Genomic DNA, 11,583 nt, shown 5'->3' on the forward strand with positions numbered 1-11,583 from the left:
TCAATGTAAGATGCCATTGACTATAAGATATATCACAATTTAAGAGATGTTAAAATGGAAAAAACACGTACCTTAAAATCAATGAACTATATAATAAATATTCTCCCATTTTAATGGAACTTCTTGAGGGCTCTGAGTGCTCATCAAGTAGACATATGTGGGTTAGCAGAAAGCATAATCATGTCTGAGTCAGCTGAATACCATTAGGTATTCTGGTGGTTTTTACCCTGCCATATTCCTAGACTGTGTTTTGTTCTTGTCTTCTTAATATATATAAAAAATAGACCACTGGTTGAAGAAAGGGAGTATGAAGCACAATTTAATAAGCACAAAAATGGCTGGGAAAATCCACAAATAGACTTCAAGGGTTTTGTAATCAGATCTGAAAGTTTCATTTATCTGATCAAAAAGAGCCCTGTAAGGACATTCTTTAGTAATGGATCACTGCACTGACAAAAATGTGAGGTCACTTCTTGGTCTTGCATTACACAAAAATGATTTATTTCTTTTAGTTCCTGAGGGGCTTTGTGAGAACATGAGACTCTGCAAAAGGTGCTCAAGAATCCAGAACACAGGGGTGTCTGGGTCGCTCAGTCAGTTAAGCGTCTGACTCTTGGTTTCAACTCAGGTCATGATCTCAGGGTTCTGGGATTAAGTCCTATCTATGTCAGGGTCCACTCTCAGAGCAGAGTTTGCTTATCCCTCTGCCTCTCCTCCTCCCTCACTCATGTGCGTGTGCACGCTCTTTCAAATAAATACATTAATAAATAAATAAAATCTTTAAAAAAAGAAAAAAGGAAGGAAAGAAATAATCCAGAACATGAAGGAAAGGCAGACCTAAGGGAATCACCTTTGCTGACATTCCCATGCAGTGTAGGCCAGTTGTCCCTGCTGTCTAACTTAAATGGCCCCAAAGACAAACTAGGAATGTACTAGAGGGTCTTATAGTGTCAGCCTTTAGAGCTGAGGTAGGACTGCTGGCCAGCTTTCTGACAATCCTTATTACCACAGCCTTATCACTGTCAATTCTACCTTCCCTCCTGACAACCACTCCCCACCATGTCCATGGTGCTCTTCTCCCGTCAGACAATCCTCATTCTTTCACCTTTTAACAGCGTCCTCTGGAGCCACTCCAAGTTCACCCCTGGGGTGCACCACTCCCATTTGCAGAGTAGGTTCATAGGCACGATCTGGTGCGACCACCCAGGATAAGATTATTCTCTCTCCCATTTCCCTGAGGACAATACAGAACTCCTGGTCAGGCAGGAGTTGCCTGTGTGCAGACTGCCAGCACAGCTTTCCAAACAGTTTTTCCTCACAGCCCTTCAGCTGCCTCTGCCCATCTATCAGCAACAAAATCTCCAAGGAACAAGAGTTCCACAGAGCAAGCCCTTCTGACATCCTGGTTTCCAGATAAGTGGCTTCCTATGTCTATTTGCTGATCTCCTAGCATCTCTTTTCCTCAGCTTTGGAGTCTCAGAAAAATACTTCATTTTTTAAATGATAAGTCTGTAGAACAAAGAAACCACTCAGAATCTCAGTCATCTGGGCGACTAGCCAGAGGGATCTGACCCTGACCAAGAAGGGCAGTTGTTTTTTTTTTTTTTTTTTTTTTTTAAAGGCAGGACTCCAATGAAGAGAAGACAAATACAGTCCTTGAAATGTTAACTGGTCTGAGGAAATCCTCCCCATCCCACCCCCTACCAGTTCATTTCTTTTGAGGTTAATTATGAAGATATATCTTCCAAACAGATAAAAGCTTTCTAAAGCAGTTTTATTGAGATATAATTCACACATATCATTCACACAATGCGCCCCTTTTATAAAGTGTACAATGGTTTTTAGTATATTCAAAGTTTTGCAACGGACACCACTATCTAATTTTAGAACATTTTCATCACCCCCCAAAAGAAATTCATTAGCAGTCACTCCACATTCCTCATCACTCCTAGGCACCCACTAATCTAGTTTCTGTCTCTATAGATTTGCCTGTTCTGGTCATTCCATATACATGAAATCATACACTATGTTGTCTTTTGTGACTGGCTTCTTTCACTCAGCATATTTCCGAGGTTCATCCATGTTGAGCATGTGTCAGTTACATCATTCATTTTTATAGCTGAATAATATCCCATTATGTGGATATGCCACAATTTGTTGATCCATTCATTATTTGATGGACAATTTGGTTGCTTCCACTTTGGGGCTATTATGAATAGTAATACTGTGAGCATTCCTGTACAAGTTTTTGTGTGGACAGACATCCTCACCACGATTCTTTTGGCTGTACACTAGGAGTGGAATAGCTGGGTCGTGTGGTAACTCAGTGCTTAATTTTTTGAGGGACTTGTCAGATTGGTTTCCAAAGCGGCTATACCATTTTATAGTCCCCCCAGCAATGTAGGCGGCTTCTAATTCCTCCATGTCCTTGTGAACACTTGTTATTATAGGTCTTTTTGATTCTAGAGCCATTCTAGAGGGTGTGAAGTGGTATCTCATCATGATTTTGATTTGCATTTCCTTAATGACTAATAAAGGTGAGCATCCTTTCATGTGTTTATGGAGCAATTTATACCTTCTTTGGAGAAAAGACTATGGATCTAAAAGCTGATTTTTTTTTTAAGAAATGTCATTTTAAATTAAATAATTATCATGTATTTACTTACATTTACATTTAATTATGTAAGTGCTATAATAAATACAATCAACATAAATATTTGTTATATTTATAACATATTTACCTGTATTTTTTTAAAGATTTATTTATTTCAGACAGTAGAGGTAATGGGACAGAGGGAAAGGGAGAGAGAAACTCAAGCTGACTCCACAGTGGGCAGAGCCAGACACGGGGCTTGATCTCATGACCCTGAGATTGAAACCTGAGCTGAAACCAAGAGTTGGACACTTAACCAACTGCACCACCCAGGTGCCCAGACCTGTATTTACCACCATATACATATCTCTTCAAATTCAGCTAGAGGTGCTTATGTGACTAAATCCTGGCCTATGGGATGAAAGTGGAGCTGCTAGGTGTGGCCCTGAGCCATGTTTTTAAAGGAGGCTACCTTCACAGACAGAACTTTGTTCTTTTCTCACAGCCATTCTCTTTCCTCTCAGTTGGAATGGATGAGGTGGCTGTAGCTCTAGCAGCCATTTAGAGCCAGGAAGTTAGCTTGGAGAGGGAAGCCACGCATGAAGGTGGCTGAGCAGAGCAACAGAGCCTGGGCTCCTGATGACACAGCAGCACCCTTGCACCAGCACTTGGCTACCTACCTCTAAAGTTGTTTCACAGGAGAGAATGAGCCCCTTTGTTTGGATCTCTATCTTTGCAGTCAGGTGTGATTCCTGACCACCAGCCATGTTGGAACATCATCCTACCCTCCTTTGTATGTATCCAATTTTAATTCTGTCATTCATTTTTCCATCACTGAGACACAGGCCTTGCCCTCAAGCAGCTCAATGTTTAACAGACACATCAGACTTACAAAACTGACTTATAGACAATATGATAAGGGTCACACTATAGAAAAATGTACAAAGAAAAAGGTCTAACAGAAGCAACGTTGAAGATGGTTATAAAAGATGAGCAGAAGTTGTCATTCTAGGCAAAAGGAATGGGATGTACAAGGGAGCAGAGGCACTTGAAGCATGGTAGGTTCAGAGAACTGCAAACCATATCAGTATGCCTGGGGTCTCCAGGAAAGTAGCAGATAAAGTTGGAAAAGTGGTCTCGAATCAGATGCCAAAACGTCTTTTATGTCCTACCGAAGAATTTGCATGTGTTATATGATCAAGTATTCAAATGTATTGTCTTCAGTCACCAGTTATATCCCATGTGGTAAATCTCATCTCTGCAACTGGATGGCAGAGGTCATGTCTTCTCTCCCTCTTATAATGTCTATATTACTAAATACAGTGCTGCTATATACCAGAAGCTGAAAAATATTTGTGGCATCAAAGTCCCATGAATAGCCTAATGGACCCATGCAGATGGCCATAAGCGAAGTTTCAAGAATCACCTCCCACAAAGGAATAAAAAGATTGTGTGAGAAGTTTATAAAGCATATAGAAGATGACCACAGCCCAGTGCCACCTTCATTCCATTTTCTGTCTGGCTGCTCTGTCCCAGAGGACAGATCCAAGAGGAGAAACACACACACACAAAGCTACAATGACAAGTCAGAGTGCTTTCTGCAAGGCAGAATGGAAGTCCAGAGAAGGCAGTGTGGCTGGGCAGCTAAGAGCTCAGGCAATGGTGACCTTGAGCTTGGAACTTGATCTCTGTGATGATCTCAAGGGCCCTAGTCCCCACCTCCCCAGATTGTGGGAATTAAGTGAGACGATGCTTATACAGAGTTGGCACAATGCCTAGCACAGTTAAGTGCTCAGTGAATGTTAAATAGAAAAAGGAAATTATTTGGAGTGCGTGAAGAAGGTTGCATAATGGAAATGACAGAAACTGACCCAGAAACAGGTTAGACTAGCGAACAAGGAAAGGAGAACATTCCAGGTGGTGGGTACAACGCTTGCTCGAGGTGGAGGCTCTAAACTGGCAAGTTTGGGGAGCAAGAAGCAAGCAGAGCATTCTGTGGGTTAGTGTGGAGCAGGAGGGGCAGAACCGGGCCAGCTGTGAGACAATGATCCCGGACTTCATCCTGCAGGTGACGGGACACAGAGGGCGCATCCGTATTCTAGGGTGCTCCTCCCAGGCGCTGGCAGTGCAGTGGGAGTGTGAGCAGCCCAGCTGCTGTAGGCATTAGCCAAGGAGAGGGGCCGCACCCACAGTACCCTGATTTCTACCTACAGTGAAGAGGGACTCCCAGTCTTTGGTGCACCTGGAAGGGTACTTAAAAAGCACAGACGGGTGCCTGGGTGGCTCAGTGGGTTAAAGCCTCTGCCTTCGGCTCAGGTCATGATCCCAGAGTCCTGGGATCGAGCCCCACATAGGGCTCTCTGCTCCGCGGAGAGCCTGCTTCTCCCCCACCCCCCACCCCCATCTGCCTCTGCCTACTTGTGATCTCTGCCTGTTGAAGAAAGAAAAAGAAAGAAAGGAAGAAAGAAAGAAAGAAAGGAAGGAAAGAAAGAAAGCACAGACACAGCAAACTGCCAGGGATGCAGAACAGGGGTGAAAAGTAGGGAAATTGTGAACAGGCCTTGGGAGTTAGAAGGAAGCTGAGGGGTGACATTGGGTATAGGTTTAGAAGAAAAGGGCATCCTTCCCTCCCATTACTGACACTGACCCAAGAATATACTTTTTAGAAATGCATACAGCTGGGGATGTCTGGGTGGCTCAGTTGAGTAAGCATCTGCCTTTGGCTCAGATCATGATCCCAGGGTCCTGGGATTGAGCCCCAAGTCAAGTTCCCTGCTCAGTGGAGAGCCTGCTTCTCCCTCTCCCACTGCCCAATCCCACCCCACAGCTTGTGCATATTCTTTCTCTCTCAAATAAAAAAATACTTTTTTAAAAGTACATATAACTGTATACTTAAAAACAAAATCAAACTTAGCTCTCTCAGGTCATTTGGTCCTGGGTTTCTTTGCTATTATCTCTAGTTTCTGGCTCCCTATAGTTTTAATCAGAAATGCTTTGGTAAAGACAGAAATCAGTGCAGATGTAACCGCATGCCTGCAGTCTGTGAGCAAGCCCAGCTGTCGGCTAGGACAGGCAGGAGAATGAGCCCTTGTTCAGTGCAATGAGGAAGTGGAGATGGGACTAGGAAAATGAAGACAGTGTGCTTTCTGTTGTTCAGTACATAAAGCATACTCTGGACAGATGCTTGAGCTCTCTAAGCAGATGAGGAGGAGAGGGCTGAGCTAGAGAGAGAAGTGATCTGACAGGAAGCAGAGTGGGGGCCACCACACACGATTAAGCTTAAGTGCCTGCCACCAAGGAAGGTTTATACAGGAGACTGAAACCTCATGGTCACACCTCATCCTGGAGCAGCATTCTTGCCGGCCACTTGCAACCTCCACCAGGGAGATTTGTCATGACACGAAAGGCCCTTATTAAGATGGGTCTCCCAGCAAGACCCATCAAGAAACATAAAAATGATCATCCCTTTGACCAAGTGATCTCACTCCTGAAAGTAATGCCAGGCGGGGGTGGAGGGAGGTTTAAAAGAGGGAGAGAAGCTACTTTAGTACAGATCAATGCTGGTTGAGCCAAACAAAAAGATACTTACAGCCTCTTCATTCTTAATAGTGAAATAATGCAGTCAGCCAACAACTGAGGACGTGTTTAACAACAATGTAGACTAATTTGACGAACTATTAGGTAGCAATTAAAAATATCTGAGCAGGGTGCCTGGGTGGCTCAGTGGGTTAAGCCTCTGCCTTCGGCTCAGGTCATGATCTCAAAGTCCTGGGATCAAGTCCTGCATCAGGCTCTCTGCTCAGCAAGGAGACTGCTTCCCTCTCTCTCTTCCTGACTGTCTACTTGTGATCTCACTCTGTCAAATAAATAAAATCTTTTTTAAAAATATCTAAGCAGCTCAGTTTTAAAAACATTATTTTAGGGGCACCTGGGTGGCTCAGTCGATTAAGCATCTGCCTTTGGCTCAGGTCATGATCCTGGAGTCCTGGAATTGATCCCTGCATCAGGCTCCCTGCTCAGCGGGGAGCCTGCTTCTCCCTCTCCTCCCTGCTCATGCTCTCTCTCTGATTCTCTCTCAAATAAATAAATAAATAAAATTATTTTTTTTAATGGTATGTTTACATTGATCACACATCCCTTAAAACTCATGTAGATTATAATTGGAAGCAGAGCTATAAAGCCTCTTCTAAGGTAAAGATGATTTTTGTGAATATGAAAAAATGTTCAACATTCCTCATCATCAGGGAAATGCAATCAAAAACCACAATGGGATATCATCCCACACCTGTTAGAATGACTATCATAAAAAAAAGACAAGAAATAACAAGTGTTGGAGAGAATGTGGAGAAACTGGGACCCTCGTACACTCATTATTGGGAATGTAAATTGGTGCAGCCACTATAGAAGCCAATAGGGAGGTTCCTCAAAAAATTAAAAATAGAATTACTGTATGATCCAGGAATTCCACTTCTGGGTATTTATTCAAAGAAAACAAAAACACCATCTGGAAAAGATATATGCACCCCCATGTTCACTGCAGCATAATTTACAAGAGCCAAGACAGGAAGGAAACCTAATTGTTCACTGATGGATGAATGGATAAAGACAATGTGATTCATAGCTATAATGGAATATTACACAGCCACAAAAAAGCAAATCTCACCATTTCCAACATGGATGAGGGCATTATGCTAAGTGAAAGAAGTCTGACAAAGACAAATACCATATGATCTCTCTTATGAGTGGAATCTGAAAACCCCCAAAACCAGAAAGCCAAAAAGCCAAGCTCACAAAAAGAGAACCAACTGGTGGTCACTGGAGACAGGGGGCAGGAGTAGGCAAAATGGGTAGAAGGGAGTCAGAAACTGCAAAGTTCCAGTTACAAAATAAACAAGCCATGGAAGTGTAATGTACAGCACGGTGACTATAGTTAATACTGTATTGCCTACCTGAAAGTTGCTAAGCAAGTAGATCTTAAACGTTCTCATCACAAGAAAAGAATTCTGTATGTATGGTGATGGGCGGTAACTAGACTTATTACAGTGATCACTTTGTAATATATACAAATATCAAGTCATTAGGTTGTACAACTGAAACTAATGTTATATATAAATTAAACCTTGATTTTAAAAAGTTAATTCATTTTTGAAAAGAAGACAATCAATCCTGGGTCCCCTATAAAGACAGCAGTACTGTTCTCAGAGGTACCTGTGACCTGGGAGACCTGGGCTGTGAACAGGATGTACTTCTGTGTTTTTAGTTTTCACAAACAATCCTGAACAACATGCATAGAGAGGTGTGGGGCAGGGCAGGGAAATCTGTATGTATGGTGATGGATAAGGGGCACTGAGGGGTCAAGTGTCTATAACTACCCCCAAGTTCAAGTTCATGGAAGCTTCACTGCTAAAAACATTCAGAAAGAGAAACAGAAAACAACGTACCCCAGTGAAAACACTTACCACGAGGCAAAACTGCCACTAAGCAGGTGAGCTTCAGAGTCAGGAAGAACGTGGCAGTTAGAAATGTGGTGGAGAAAGCAGCTGTTTAAATTGAGGTTGACAAAGAAGAAATATATCTGACCATTCCCATCACTGGACAAAATGCACTTAGTATGCATGTGTATATAAATGCAGCCCGGGATTTATTAAGAAACATGGTAACAGATCAATACTGGGCCTGAGTGCCAGGTTTTCATTAAAACATCTTGCTTCATTTCATTAATCTTCCAGTTTTCCTACACAATAATGTACACCTATTACATCATTCTCTACCCCCAACCCCAAACATTAGACATTAAGCTAGATGTCCATAATCTACACTAGCTAAATGCCTCACTAAGGCAGCTCAAAAAGGCTGGGCGGGAGGGCCTGGGGAGTTCATTTTCTCTCTGTTTCCAGCAGGTCAACAATTCTAATTATCATCACTTACCTTAGCCATATAGCTTTTTACACAAACTGCCTGACATATAACTGACTTAGTTCAATTCACTGGCTGAAAAAGAAACGAAACACATATGGCGTGGCTCCTCTATGTTGTATTAACTGTAAAGACCAGTACTGACCCCTGTTCCAAATTCTAAATTCTACTGCCTCCTCTCGATGTCACAACAAGGTTAGCTGAAAACCATCCTGCAGGCTGCACTGTGGCTTTAAGAGGAAATAAATGATCCCACAAGTCTTTGGCAAATGTATGGCTAAACATAGCAAGAATCTCATGTATATGGATTTAAAGTTTCTCCTTCGGGAATTTTGCAAGCGAACAAAATGATTTATTTAGCCAATTCAAAGGGACTGTATCAAAACACACAAAGGCCTAGAGGAAAGATTACAGTGAAAACAAATAATTCAAAGCAATTTCTGATCCAAAACATTTCGCTTAGCTCTACAAAGATACGAGTAAGGTGTGGTCATGTTTTCTGACAAAAGAGTTCATGACTCCTTGCCTCCGAGTTAAACATTGCGGTAAGAATAGCTTCAGTGCTTAATGCATGACTGGAAGAAATGTTTATCAGTCCTTTAGCTACTAATGGGAGGATTACGTGTAGTCAGATCATAAAGCATATAAAAAACAGATCATGCAGAGGTGTGCTATGCAGGACGGTAGCACTAGCGTCGTCTTCTGAGTATCTGAAATGTGGTATGACTAAGGAAGTAAAATTGTATTAAGAACTGGTATTTGCCTGTACCCCTGGGGCTAATAATATGTTATATGTTAATAAAAAATTAAAAATTAAAAAAAAAACCCTGATATTTGATACAGTTACTGGCAAACTTAGAAATGTTTGTGTGTATAGAACTTGGGTGTGTGAATCTACCTTTTCACTGTATTTTCTAAGAAATACAAATATAGACCAAGTATTCCTGATGAAAATTTAACATCTGAATTGAGATGTACCACTGGTGGATATACAGATTTTTTAAAACTTCGTGTGCAAAGAAATATAAAATATCTGGATATTTTTAAATATAATTAAATTTGAACTAGTTGAATTAGTTTGGATATACTGGCTTAAATACTGGATTAAATACAGTATATCGTGAAATTAATTTCACTTTTTTAATGTGGTTCCCAGAAAACTGAAAACAGCTTACATCATATTTCTACTGGGTGGTGCTGTTGCAGTGAATCTGAAGTCTTGAGAATGCTGGCGCCATCTGCTGGACTCACTCTACAAAACAGGCCCATGAGAAATGGTAAAACTGAAAGTGTTAACACCTGAACTCTGGGCCTGAAAGGCAAGAGGATGTAACTAACTGGGCTCCTGAAACACTAAACAACCTGTATGCTGAGACAGGATGAGAAATGTTAAAATAGTTTTGAAATCCTAGAGAAAATCTGACTTACAGTTCCTAGTCGACAGTGACCATGAGCCAACGTGCAGACTGCTTCACCATCCACCCTAGGTTGGGCCATCCTGAGCAACAAAAGGTTATTTCGGGTTCCCTCTCATGACCACTGGCTCCCACAGGGATTACTGCTGCCTGACCAGCCTTCCCATCCCCTCTCCACATACAGCCCAAGTCCTTCTCTACCTTATAATCAAACCTTTTCCATCTTTCTCATTTGTCTGTTTTCTTCCTTCCTTCCTTCCATTTTTCCAATGTTCCCAGTATAACTAATAATTCTATTTTTTTTCTTTCTACTATTCCAATATTTTTTTTCTGTCTCTTCTCCTTGTGCCCAAAAGCTGTTTCAGCTGGTTATGTAGTTTTAATTCCTATGTTTAGGCCTTTGATCCATTTTGACATTGGGTTGGTTTTGCTTATCGGCTGTGTTAGGGATCCATATTCATTCTTCTACATGTGGATAGTCAGCTGTCCCAAAATCATCTTTTGAAGAAACTATTCTTTCCCCATTGGATGGCCTTGGCACCACTGTCAAATATGAACTGACCACAGAAACAGAGCTTTCTTTTCGGACTCTCAGCACTAGTCCATGGATCTAGGTACTATTCCTGTCAGTACAACACTGCTTTGATTCCTGTAGTTTGGTGTAAGTTTGAAATAGAAAGTGAGAGTCCTCCAACTTTGTTCTTTTTCAGATTGTTTTGGATATTCTGGGCCTCTTCAATTCCACACAAATTTAGGATCAGCTTACCAATTTCTGCAAAAAGATGGCTGGGTCAGTTGGCTTTAATGTGTATTTTTAAAAAGAGATTTGCCTGATCAGACTGACAGAATGACCCTTAGGATAGGCAACTTTGCCCTTGACATGGAGTTCAGAGGTTAAGTTTGCAAGAATTTGGGATTTTCATCTAGTACTACTTGATAGTGGAGTGACAACACTGAGAGCACAGGGCGGTGGAGAAACTGAATTTGGAGCAAACGTGAGCCTAAACAAGCTACATATAAGTCCCAGAGCTGCCGTTTGGATGCTACATGACCTTGGACAAGTTGTTGACCTTTTCTGGGCTCCAGTTTGCAATCCATAATGAGACTATGTGGATTGGAGCCCACAGGAGTATAGGCTCCTTCTGGCACTTGGAAGATCTGGTGGCCAACTTCCACTGTTTGTCTGGAGCCATGAAGACACTGAGGTGCAGGAGGCAGAGGATGGAATGTATTCAGGTACAGAAAAGGCTTCCAGAGTTCTGCTCACTAATTCACTGTTAGTAAAGATGAAGGGACCTCCCTGCCTCGCACTCCAGCCCAGATCTACTTCAGTAAGACTTCTGAGGTGATGTGGCTCCTGAAAGTGATGAGGGCCTACAGTGGGCACAGCAGAGAGACAGGCCGAGCTGAAAAAGTAACCCTTAAGCTGAAGAGCATCTCACTCTCTGACTCGGTCCGACAGCCTCCACATGGGCCCCAGGTACTCCACACACACTTAATGAATACCCACCAGGCATGTGTGGTGACAATATAAGTGACTTCACCTCCTACCCTTTTGGATTATGAGGTTCTACTCCCTGGTCTTCCTTATCATTTTAAATATTATTGCTTAATAGTCCACCAGCTTCAGGGTCTTCTTGGAGACTAGATTACTTTGCC

The 11,583-nt window shown here is 42.0% G+C and overlaps 1 protein-coding gene across 5 annotated transcripts in view; it reads right to left on the bottom strand.

Annotated features, from left to right (window-relative positions):
• The window catches only part of CUNH3orf20 (chromosome unknown C3orf20 homolog), an 89,129-nt gene extending 77,625 nt beyond the window's left edge, over positions 1–11,504 (bottom strand). For 3 of the 5 annotated variants that reach the window (XM_045063356.1, XM_045063353.1, XM_045063355.1), the window contains exon 1: positions 8,522–11,504. The gene's annotated coding sequence lies outside the window, so the exon portion shown is untranslated. Of the gene's footprint in view, positions 1–8,052; positions 8,134–8,521 lie in introns of all 5 variants that reach the window. The other 2 variants (XM_045063354.1, XM_045063352.1) reach the window with 2 other exon arrangements.
• Positions 11,505–11,583: the final 79 nt, after the last annotated feature.

Source organism: Mustela putorius, unplaced genomic scaffold (genome assembly GCF_011764305.1).
Source record: "Mustela putorius furo isolate JIRA1106 unplaced genomic scaffold, ASM1176430v1.1 tig00003850_pilon_pilon_pilon, whole genome shotgun sequence".
In the NCBI taxonomy this organism is placed as follows: Eukaryota; Metazoa; Chordata; class Mammalia; order Carnivora; family Mustelidae; genus Mustela; species Mustela putorius.